Source organism: Mustela putorius, unplaced genomic scaffold (assembly GCF_011764305.1).
Source record: "Mustela putorius furo isolate JIRA1106 unplaced genomic scaffold, ASM1176430v1.1 tig00001012_pilon_pilon_pilon, whole genome shotgun sequence".
Lineage (NCBI taxonomy): Eukaryota > Metazoa > Chordata > Mammalia > Carnivora > Mustelidae > Mustela > Mustela putorius.
Window position 1 is genome coordinate 1721471 of NW_025421531.1, and position 12674 is coordinate 1734144.

At 34.3% G+C, this 12674-nt stretch overlaps 1 non-coding gene across 1 annotated transcript; it reads right to left on the reverse strand.

The window, feature by feature from the left end:
* Nucleotides 1-6093: 6093 nt before the first annotated feature.
* On the reverse strand, nt 6094-6281 carry LOC123393827. Its single transcript, XR_006608643.1, has one exon. It is a non-coding gene; the product is annotated as a U2 spliceosomal RNA (small nuclear RNA).
* Between the last annotated feature and the right edge of the window lie 6393 nt (nt 6282-12674).

The window sequence follows — 12674 nt, forward strand, 5'->3', positions numbered from 1 at the left end:
TAACTTTGGATTTTGTTCTTCTTTTTCTAGCTCCCTTAGGGGTAAGTTTACATTGTTTGTTTGAGTTTTGTTTTCTCAAGTAGGTCTAGATTGCTATAAATTCCCCTCTTAGCACTGGTTTTGCTACATCCCATAGATTTTGGAACATAGCATTCTCATTTTGATTTGTCTTTAAGATTTTTTTTTATTCCCCCTTTGATTTATTTGTTGACTTACTGGTCATTTAGCAATATATTGCTTAGCCTTCATATGTTTGTGGGTTTATTTTCAATTTTTTTCTTTAAAAAAAGGTTGGTTTTTTTAAATAAGATTTTATTTATTGGGGCACCTGGGTGGCTCAGTCGTTAAGCATCTGCCTTCAGCTCAGGTCATGATCACAGGGTCCTGGGTTGGAGCCCCACATCAGGCTCCCTGCTCAGGGGAAACCTGCTTCTCCCTCTCCCACCACCCCCTGCTTGTGTTTCCTCTCTCGATCTCTCTCTCTGTCTGTCAAATAAAGAAATAAAATCTTAATCATTTATTTTTAAAAATTTTATTTCTTTATTTGAGAGGGAGAGAGCACAGAGAGAGTGAGAGGGAGAGGCAGGCTCCCTGCTGCGCAGAGAGCCTGATATGGGGCTCAGTCCCAGGACCCCGAGATCACAACCTGAGCCAAAGGCACACGCTTAACCGACTAAACCACTCAGGTGCCCCTTCAAGTTTTTTTCTTGTAATTGATTTCTAATTTCATACTAGTTGGGTTGGAAAAGATGCTTGGTGTGACTTCAGTCTTCTTAGACTTATTGAGTCTTGATTTGTGAGTTAATATGGGATCCGTCCTGGAGAATGTTGCATGTGCACTTGAGAAGAAAGTGTATTCTGCCGCTGTTGTATTGAATATTCTTTATATGTCTGTTAATTTCATCTGGTCTACTATATAATTTAAGTTTAATGTTTCCCTGATGAACACAAATGTAAAAATTCTCAACAACATATTGAAAAACCAAATTCAACAATACCTTGAGAGAAGGTCATACATCATGATCAAGTGGGATGTATTCCAGGAATTCAAAGGTCATTGAACATCTGCAAATCAGTAAATGTGATACACCACATTAACAAAAGGTTAAAAATCATATGATTACCTAATAAATGAAGAAAAGCACTTGACAAAATTTGATATCTGTTCCTGAAAACCTCTCAACAAACTGGCTATATAGCGAATGTACCTCAACAGAAAAGGGCAACCCCACATCTAACATTTCAAGCCCACAGCTAACATAGTTAATGTAGAAAGCTGAAGATTTTCCTTTCAGACTAGGAATAAAGTAAAGATGTTCCACTTTTGCCACTTTTTGTGTTGGAAGATTCGACCAGTGTAATGAGGCAAGTAAAAGAACTAAATGCATCCAAATCAGAAAGAAAGAAGCAAAATTGTCTTTATTTGCAGATGATCTGATACTATATAGAGAAAATCTTAGAGCTTCCACCAAAAAGCTATTATTAGAACTGATAAACTAATTCAGTAATTGTAGGTACAAAAGAAGAAATTATAGCAGTTCCTGGGAAGCTCAGTGGGTTAGGCATCTGCCTTTGACTCAGGACATGATCTCAGGGTCCTGGGATTGACCCCCTGTTGGGTTCCCTGCTCAGCCCGCAGTCTGGTTCTCCTGCTCCCTCTGCCCCTCCCCCCAACTCATGCTCTTTCTCTCTCTCAAATAAATAAGTAAAGCTTTTTTTTTTTTTAAATGAAGAAATCATAAAAACACTTTGATTTACAATAGCATCATAAGAATAAAAAACTTAAACATAAATTTAGCCAAGGAGATGAAAGATCTGTGCATGGTGCATTGTAAGATTTTGATGAAAAAAAGTAGAGTACACAAATGGAAAGGTATTCAGTGTTTGTGGCTGAAAAATTAATACTGTTGAAATGTTCATACTGTGCAAAGCAGTCTACAGATTCAGTGCATCCTATCAGTATTCCAACAGCATTTTCCACAGGAATTTTTTTTTAAAGTCCTAAAATTTGTATGGAGCCACAAGTAGCCAAAGCAATCTTGAGAAGAAACAGAGCTGGAGGCATCACGCTTACTGATTTCAAGCTATGTTACAAAGCTATACCTATCAAAACAGTGTAGCATTGGCATAAAAAGAGCCACATGAATAAATGGAGCAGAAAAAGGAACACAGAAATAAATCCATGTGTATATAGTCAGGGGTTTTTTTGTTTTGTTTTGTTTTGTTTTGTTGTTTGTTTTAACAGAAGAGCCAAGAATATACAATGGGGAAGGAATTGTCCCTTTGATAATGGTTTTGGGAAAACCACATGAAAAGAATGAAAATGGACGCTGCTTTTTACACAATACACACAAAAAATCAATTCAAAATGGGTTAAAGACTTGAAGGGTAAGACCTGAAGCCATAAAATTTCTAGAAGAAAATATAGAAGGTAATCTTTTTGACATTAGTCATATTAATGATTTTTTGCATGAGACAATGAAAACCAAAATTAACAAGTGGGACTATATCAAACTGAAAAGCTTCTGTACAGCAAATGAAACATTCAGCAAAATGAGAAGGCAACCTTCAGAGGGAGAAGTATTCACAAACCACATAACCAGTAAGGGGTCAATATCCAAAATATTCAAGGAACTAATACAACTCCCCAGCAAAAAAAAAAAAAAAAAACAATTTAAAAATGGACAAAGGGCCTAAATAGACATTCTTACAAAGAAGACATACAAATGGCCAGTGAGTACAAGAAAAGGTGCTCAACATCACTAACCCTCAGAGAAATGAAAATCAAAATCATGAGATACTGCCCATATCTGTTAGGATGTTTATTATCAAAAAGACAAGAGATAAATGCTGCTAAGAATGTGGAGAAAAGAAACACTTCCAAAGTGGTGGTGAAAATGTAAATAGGTATATCCACTGCAGTATGTAGGTTCCTTAAGAAATTCACAAAAGAACTACCGTATAATCAAGCAGCCTCAATTCTGGGAATATAGCCAAAGGAAATACAACTGTTGTCTTGAAGAAACATATGCTCTCCCACGTTTATTATAGCATTATTCACAATAGCCAAGGTTTGAAAACAACTTGAGGCATGTAGACAAAATAATGGATAAAGAATATTATATATTATATCATATTATATATATGTGAATATAATTCACCCTAAAAATATAGGAAGTCCTGCCCTTTGCAACAACATGGAGGACATTATGCTAAATAAAATAACCCAGAAAAAGAAATATTGAATGCTGTCACCTACATGTGATATCTAAAACAAAGAAATAAAAAACGAAAACCCTTGAAGTTATAGAAACAGAGAGTAGAAGCTTGGTTGGCAGGGGCTCAAAAGTTAGGGGAAATAGGGAGAGATTAGTAAAGGGTACAGATTTTCAGTTATTAGATGAATAAGGTCTGAGAATCAGATGGATAGCATGGTGACTAAGTTGGTAACACTGTATTGAATAATTGAAATTCGCTAAAGGGTAGGACTTAAATATCCTCACAGATAAAAGGAAATATATGAGGTAATGGATGTGTCCATTAACTTGATGGTTGGAATCCTTCCCCAATGTACATGTATATCAAATCATCATGTTGTATACTTTCTTTATTTTTAAATATTTCACTTATTTATTTGAGAGAGAGACTAGGGAGGGGTAGAGGGAGAAGGAGAAGCAGACACCCACTGACCAGGAGGCCCAGTGTGGGGCTCGATCCAGGACCCTGGGGTCATGAGCTGAGCCAAAAGGCAGATGCTTAACCAACTAAGCCACCCAGGTACCCCTATGTTGTACATTTTAAATCTTACAATTTATCAATTATACCTCAATAAATTTGGAAGCAAAATTTTCCCCTTTATTTAGCAGAGAACTCCCTAAGACTACGTGAAGTTTTTAGAGTCATGATGTTTTCATGATAGGATGGGGGGAAAACCCCCTAAAACCTTTCTTATTCCTTGCCCAACATATGTGACAAAGCTCTGACTTTGGAGTCTGGAGTCTGTATGAGACCACAAGTACTATGACATTATCTGACATTTATTCTTTATGGTATTTTTTAAAAAATTATAATAACACATGTTTTCCATAGAGTTGAAACGGCTTTTTGTTTTTGTTTTTTTTTTTTTTTTACTTAAAGAAAAGAAAATCTGAGACACCTGGGTGGCTCAGTCAGTTAAGTATCCACCTTTGTTATGGGCACAGGTCATGATCTCAGGGTCATGGAGCCAAGCCCATGGTCAGTCTCCAAGATCCATGGGGAGTTGCTTGAAATTCTCTCCCTCTCCTTCTGCTCCTCCGCCCTCTTTCTCTCTTTCTCTCAAATAAATAAATAAATAAATCTTAAGAGAGAGAGGAAGGAAGGAAGGGAGGGAGGGAAGGTCAATCTTACATCACCCCACCACTCAGAGAAGATTTCTAGTCATATTTTGGTGCAATGTCTTCCAGTCTTCACTCAGTATAATTCTTTTCTAAACATGTGACCATACCATACAAACAAAAAGTACTCTTTTTTAATGCATAAAAATGATTACATACTATTACAATTACAAAAACAAATATACCATTTTTATTGAGGTATAATTTGTATGCCATCTGGCTTATCATTTTACAGTGTACATTCAATAAATCTCAGGATATTTGCAAAGGTGTACAACTATTACCACAATCTAGTTTTAGAAGAGTTTCATCATCCCAAAAAGAAACCTGTACCCGTTAACAGTTATTCTCCATTGCCCCCTTCCTAGCCTTTAACAACTACTAATCTTTGTCTTTGTGAACTGCCCTGTATATTTCATATAAATAGAATCATAGAATCATGTAAATAGAATCACTTCTGTCACGTAGCATAATTTTTCAAAGTTCATCCATCTTATAGGATGTATCAATACTTTATTCCTTTTTACAACAGAATAATATTTAATGTAAAACTATACCACATTGTGTTTATCCATTTTTGAGCTAATAGACATTGGGGTTTTACCACTTTGGGGCCACTATAAATAATGTAGCTATGAATATTCATGCACAAGTTTTTGTGTGAACATGAGTTTTCAGTTCTCCTATGAGTGGGACTGCTGAGTCATATGGTAACTTTATGTTAAACATTTTGAGGAACTGACATTTGAGAATGTTTTCCAAAGTGGGTGCCCCATTGTATGTTTCCATCAGCAATGTATGAGTGTTCCAACTTCACATCCTTGCCAATGCCTGTTGTTATCAGTCTTTTTAATTAAGGGCATCTAGTGGAGTGGTAAGTACCTAATTGTAATTTTGATTTACATTTCCATAAAGGCTATGATGTTGATCATCTTTTCATATGTTTCTTGGCCATTACCTTCTTTACAGAAGTGTCTATTCAAATCCAATGCTCATTTTTAAAGCTGCATTACTGTACTTTGTTTTTGATTTATAAGTTTTACAAAATATATTCTTTATACCAGATCCTTAAATATACAAATATTTTCTCCTATTCTGGGGTCCTCTTTTAACATTCTTGATAGTGTCTTTTCTTTTTGGTACTTTTACAAGAAGGAGGGCTTGAATGTCACTTTCCAACTATGTTTTTCTTGTTTCCTCTAAATCTTCACTATTATTCTCTACTGATAGAGACTAAAGGGACCCAGCCTGCAAAGCTGAGTTCTGGCCCAACATCACAATGCAGAGTATTGAAGGGTGGACTTGAATCAATAAACAACAGCTTAATAAGTGGCACACAGGAAAGTAATTCTTCTAATGGGTTTGTCAATTATATGTGGTTTTGGTTTTTACCAGAAGAATTTTTTTTTCATTGAGCTTGTCTGTTAAATGGTTGTTTTCCATTTTATTGATATCAGTTCTTTGTTATTTCCAGCCTTGTAATCTCTTTGAATTTTTTTTTTTTTGGTAATTTCTTGAAATGTAGATCAATATTTTCAGGTTTTTTAAATCTCTAGTATATGCATTTAAATTTAATATTGCAAAAGAAAATTAAAATTGCCATCTAAATATGATTTTAGCTTTGTCTCACTTGTTTTGATTTTTTTTTTAAGATTTTATTTATTTATTTGACAGAGAGGGAGAGAGATCACAGGTAGGCAGAGAGGCAGGCAGAGAGAGGAGGAAGCAGGCTCCCCGGTGAGCAGAGAGCCCCATGTAGGGCTTGATCCCAGAACCCTGAGATCATGACCTGAATTGAAGGCAGAGGCTTAACCCACTGAGCCAGCCAAGTGCCCCTTGATGCGTATTTTAAACTGATAAGAACAGATACTATACTTGATCTTAGCCAAAAGGCCAAGAGGTGATTGACACATATTTTAAAATTATTATTCAGTTCAAAATATTTCCTAATTTTCATTGTGATTATTTTCTTTTATCTATGAGCTATTTCCTCATGGGCTATCCATGTATTAATGCATTTCCAAATATGTGGGGTTTTTAAGTTACATTTTGCCATTAATAAGTATATAATGATGTTATATATAATAATTAATGTACAAAATATTATAGTATTCTTATCTTCTTATATCAGGATGTAAAATAGTAATTATATATATATACATACATATGGATAGATAAATAGAAATGTATAAATATATGAAATATATAGATAATTTCATATGGGCATACATATTTGAAATTGCTGTATCTTCTTCATAGATTACAAATTGTATTATTATGAAATGTCCTACCACAAGTAACTCATCTTCTGTTAAAATTTACTTTGTCTGATATTAAAATAGTTACATCAGTCTATTTTGGTTAGTACTTATATAGTGCATCATTTTCCAAATATTTACTTTTAACTTTTCTTTAAATTTATATATGTTTGTCTATAGTAATCATCATGTAGCAAGTGTTGGTGTTTATTAATCCAGTCTGTCAATTATTGTCTTTGTTTTTTTAAGATTTTATTTATTTATTTGACAGACAAGGGATCACAAGTAGGCAGAGAGGCAGGCAGAGAGAGAGGGGGAAGCAGGCTCCCCGCTGAGCAGAGATACAGGGCTCGATCCCAGGATCCCGAGATCATGACCTGAGCCAAAGGCAGAAGCTTAACCCACTGAGCGACCCAGGGTGCCCCAATTATTGCCTTTTAAATGAATAATTTGGTCAATTTACATTTAAATAGTTATCATATTTGGTTTTAAATCTACCATCTTACTATATTTCTCTATTTTTTCACCTGCTTTGTTTATTTTTCTCTCTTTCCTTCTTCTGGATTCTTTTTTCAATGGCCAATCTCCCTCTCTTTTAATATTGATTTTAGTAGTTACCCAGAGATCATAACAAACATCTTTGAGTTATTTAAGTTACATATGAATTAGAACTTTTTAACATATGGTGGACAACACAGGATTTGAGAATCTCTTAATTCCATTCAGTATATCTTGCCTTTTATGTTATTATTTTGTTAATCCCAAATTATTATTATTATTACTGTTTTCAGAGTCAATATTTATTTACATGTACTCATGTTGTTCTTTATTCTTTTTTTTTATTACTTTAGTTCCTCTATGATCATTTTTTTCTTTGCCTTAAAGTCTCCGTTTGGTATTTCTGTAACTATGAGTCTATAGCTAATGAATTCTCTCAAGATTGGTTTACTCCAGTTTTTATTTCCCTTCTTATGTGAAGGGTTTATTCACGAGGTATATAATTCTAGCTTGCCAATTATTTTATTTTAGCATCAATAAGATGTGAAGATGTCTTTTGGATTCTAAGTTTGCCATTGAGAAATCAGCTTTTGGTCTAATTTTGCTCTGATAATGCCAATACCTTTTTCATAGTTGTTCTGGATTCTTTTGAGATTTCTCTTTTTCCTTATCTGATTTTCAGCACTTTCAATATGGCATGTCTAATTTTCTTTTTTTCTTTTTTACTTATCCTGCACGAGTTCCTAGTGTTTCTTGAATGTCTCACTTGATCTTTTTCATTAGTGGGAATTTCTCACCCACTATCTTTTAAAATATTGAGTCCTCTTCATTCTCATTTTCCTCTCCTTCTGTGGTTCTATTAAGATTTACGTTAGGTCTATTCATGTTTCACTTTTATGTTCTCTTTTCTGTATTATCCATTCTTGGTCTCTATGTTTTATTTTGGAGATTTCTTCTGATTTATCTTTAGCTCAATGGTTTCTCTTTAGCTCTTTTTAATCTCAAGTTAAATTCATTAATTGTTTTTAATTTTATCATTTGTCTTTTCCTATTCTAGAATTTCTATTTAATTTCCATTTCTTAGTTGGAATCTTCAATATTGTCTGTCAATTTCTTGAACATATTGCTCACAGTTTCTTTTTTGTTGTTGTCTTGGTCCAGTAAGTTCATTTTCTTGATCTCCTGTGGAACTGTTTTGTCTACTTGTTCATTTTGTCCCTTCCTTTCTTGAAATACCCTTTTCTGTCTATGTGTTTGATTTGATGCTGGATATTGTATATTAAAAATTAACAAGTTAAGAGTGTAGAAGATGTCATTTTAATTGAAATAGGATTTAGTTTTGCTTCTGATCAACAGCTAAGCTGAGAGAAGAAACAATTCCAGATTGCCTTTCTCAAATAAGGAACAAAAATACTAAGGACTTTAGTCTTGTGATTTGGACTATTTCAGGTACATTTTTTACTCACAGGTCAGGCTTTTTAGGGTCCCACCTGAAAACAAGAAATGTTTATTAAGGTCCTTCATTTTTTGGTGATCCTTAAATTTCAGTTTTTATCTAGTTGCTTCATGAGTCAAACTTCTCTCATCTTATCAGCTTTTCAGTTGTTTTTCAATAAGTGACTGCTTTGAGGGAGAAGCTCCCTCATGTGACAGGATCATCTCTAGGCTTCTTTTTCTTGCTGATCCTGACATCACAGTTCCCTAAACACAACTTCAGTAGCTATCACATACATTCAAAACAGAAACTTTGGTTAAAACAGCATTTTGAGCCAAACTGCGGAAGGAGCTGAGATGCCCTTCAACAGATGAATGGATAAAGAAGATGTGGTCCATATATACAATTGAATATTACTCAGCCATCAGAAAGGATAGATACCCACTGTTTGCATCAACATGAATGCAACTGGATTGAACTGGAGGGGATTTTGCTAAGTGAAGTAAGTCAAACAGAGAAAGACAACTATCATATGGTTTCATTCATATGTGGAACATAAGCAATAGCACGAGTACCAAAGGAGAAGAGAGGGAAATCTGAAGGGGGAGAAACTGGAGAGGGAGACAAACCATGAGAGACTATGGATGCCAGGAAACAAACTGAGGATTTCAGAGGAGGGGAAAGAGAGGAGGGGGTAACAAGGTGATGGGTATTAAGGAGGTCACATGTTGTGATGAGCCCTGAGTGTTTCACGTAAGTAATGAATCACTGAACACTACATTAAAAACTAATGCTGTACTATGCAACAGTTAACCAAACATAATTAAAAAAAAGAAAGAAAACCCCCAGCATTTTGACCTAGCAGTTTACAGCAGGAGAACTTAATATATCATTAATATATCATTACTACTTAATATATCATTACTAATATTAGAACAACTCCCTGCAAATTTTAAGTTTATGTGGCTAATTTAATAATTTTATCCCTTAATTGCTTCTGAATTCTGATTCATGTTTAGAGTGACCCTTCTCTTGCAGTTTGTGTTTTGTTATAGTACTTTTACGGTTTCAGTTTTCACCTTGAGAATTTTGATCTATTTGGAATTTATTTCGATCTGCTGATCAAAATATATATACAACTTTTATTTTTGATGCCCACCTCTTTATCTATTCTCATTTACTTGACAGTCTATCTTTTTTCAGAGACTTGAAATTTTACTTTTTTATATACTAAATTCATCTGTGAATCTGAACCTGTGGGTTTTCTGTTTTTCTATTGCTTACTTGTATATCTCTATTCATGTGTCTGACATTACTTGTTTTTTTAATAACTTTATTTATGATTAATTATCATGCAATACTCTGCATGCCTGTAAAGTATATTTTGGTCTGTTATAACACTAGTAAAACCATCACTACAATCAAAATAATGAACAAAATTTTTCTTTTTGTCCTATTTTAATCTAGCACAAACTGACCCCATTTGCTGTAACCAAGCAACAAAGTGATTGGCTTTCTGTCTTTATAATTTACAGTTCCTAGAATTTTGAAAAATGGAATTCTACAGACTGTATTCATTTTGTCTTTTATTCAGTGTAGTTATTTTCAGACTCATCTATGTTAACTTTATCATAAGTTTGTTCTTTTTTATTGTAAAGTAATAGTATTCTATATTTTGAATATACAACTTGTTTATGAAGTCACCTACTGTTGGACATTTGGGTTAATTCCAGTTTTTGTTAAATTTTGATTCCACTGTAGTTGACATACAGTATTATATTAGTTTCAGGTGTACAATACAGTGATTCAATAATTATATATATTTCTCAGTGCTCATCATGGTAAGTGTACTGTTAATCCCCTTCATGTAATTCACCCGTCCTGTCACTCACCTCCCTTCTGGTAACCATCAGTTTATTTGTAGTTAAGCATCTGTCTCTTTTTTCTTTGTACATTTTTTTTTGTTTCTTAAATTCCACATAAGTGAAATCATACTACATTTGTCTTTTTCTGACTGACTGACTTCACTTAGCATTATACTCTCTAGATCCATTCATGTTGTTGCAGATAGCAAGATCTCCTTCTTTTTTATGACTGAGTGAAGTTCCATTGTATTTACATACTACTATTTTATCCATTCATCAGTGGATAGTTGAGCTGTTTTCATAATTTGGCAATTGTAAATAATGCTGCAATAAATATAGGGGTGCATATACATTTTTGAATTAATGTTTCGATTTTCTTGGGATAAACACCCTGTAGTAGAATTTACTGGATCATATGGTAGTTCTATTTTTAATTTTTTGAGGAACCTCCATACTGTGTTCCACAGTGGCTGCAGCAATTTGAATCCTACCAACAGTGCATGAGGATTTTTTTTTCCCACATCCTCACCAACAGTTGCTTTTTCTTGTGTTTTTGAAATTAGCCATTCTGACAGACAGGTGTGAGGTGATATTTCATTGTGGTTTTGATTTGTATTTCCGTGAGGATGACTGATGTTGAACATTTTTTCATGTGTCTACTGACCTTCTGGATGTCTTTGAAGAAATGTTTAGTCATGCCTTCAGCCCACTTTTTAATTGGATTATTTATTTGTTGTCTTTTTTTTTTTTTTTGGTGTTCCGTTATATAACTTCTTTACATATTTTGCATACTAACCCTTTATCATATATGTTACTTGCAAATATCTTCTCCCATTCAGTAGATTCTCTTTTAGTTTTGTATTGTTTCTTTTGTTGTGCAGAAACTTTTTATTTTGATGTAGTCTCAATAGTTTACTTTTGCTTCTGTTTCCCTTGCTCAGGAGACATATCTAGAAAAATGTTTCTGTGGCCAGTGTCAGTGACCTTACTGCCTGTGCTCTCTAGTATGAGTTTTATGGTTTCAGGTCTCAGTTTTGGGTCTTTAATCCATTTTGAGTTTAATTTTGTGTATGATATAATAAAGAGGTCCAGTTTCATTCTTTTATGTGTAGCTATCCAGTCTTTCCAGCACCATTTGTTTGAAGAGATTGTTTTTCCCATTGTATATTCTTGCGTCCTTTGTCAAAGAATTATTGACTATATAAGTGAGGGTTTATTTCTGGGAGCTCTTTTCTGTTTTATTGATATATTTGTCTATTTTTGTGCCAGTATCAGACTGTTTTGATTACTACAACTTTGTAGTATGTCTTGATATCTGGGATTGTGACACCTCTTGTTTTGTTCTTTCTCAAGATTACTTTGGCTATTTTAGGTCTTTTGGGTACTACACAAATTTTAGGATTATTTCTTTTGATTCTGTGGAAATTGCTGTTTGTGTGTTTTTTAAAAGATTTTATTTATTCATTTGAGAGAGGGAGAGAGAGAGAGACAGAGCACAAGCAAGGGGAGAGGCAGAGGTAGACGGAAAAGCAGACTCCCCACTGAGCTGGGAGCCTGACATGGGACTCAATCCCAAGACCTGGAGATCATGACCTGAGGGGAAGGCAGACACTTGACTATCTGAGCCACGCAGATGCCCCTTGTTGTTGGTATTTTGATAGAGATTGCATAAGTCTGTCGATTGTTTTGGTTAGTGTGGACATACTAACAATATTTGTTCTTTCAATTGATGAGCATGGAGTGGCTTTCTTTTTCTTTGTGTTTTCTTCATTTTCTTTCATCAGTGTTTTATTGTTTTCAGAGTACAAATCTTTTACCTCTTTGGTTAACTTTATTCCTACATATTTCATTATTTTTGATATGATTGTAATTGAGATTATTTTCTTTTTTTTTTTTTAAAGATTTTATTTATTTATTTGACAGAGAGAGATCACAAGTAGGCAGAGAGGCAGGCAGAGAGAGAGAGAGGAGGAAGCAGGCTCCCTGCTGAGCAGAGAGCCTGATGCGGGACTCCATCCCAGGACCCTGAGATCATGACCTGAGCTGAAGGCAGCGGCTTAACCCAATGCACCCAAGATTATTTTCTTAATTTCTCATTATACCTCATTATTTATGTATAGAAATGTAACAGATTTCTGTGTATTGATTTTGTATCCTGTGACCTTACTGAATTCGTTTATCAATGCTAGTAGTTCTCTGGTGGAAACTTTAGGGTTTTCTGTGTAGTATCATGTCAACTGCA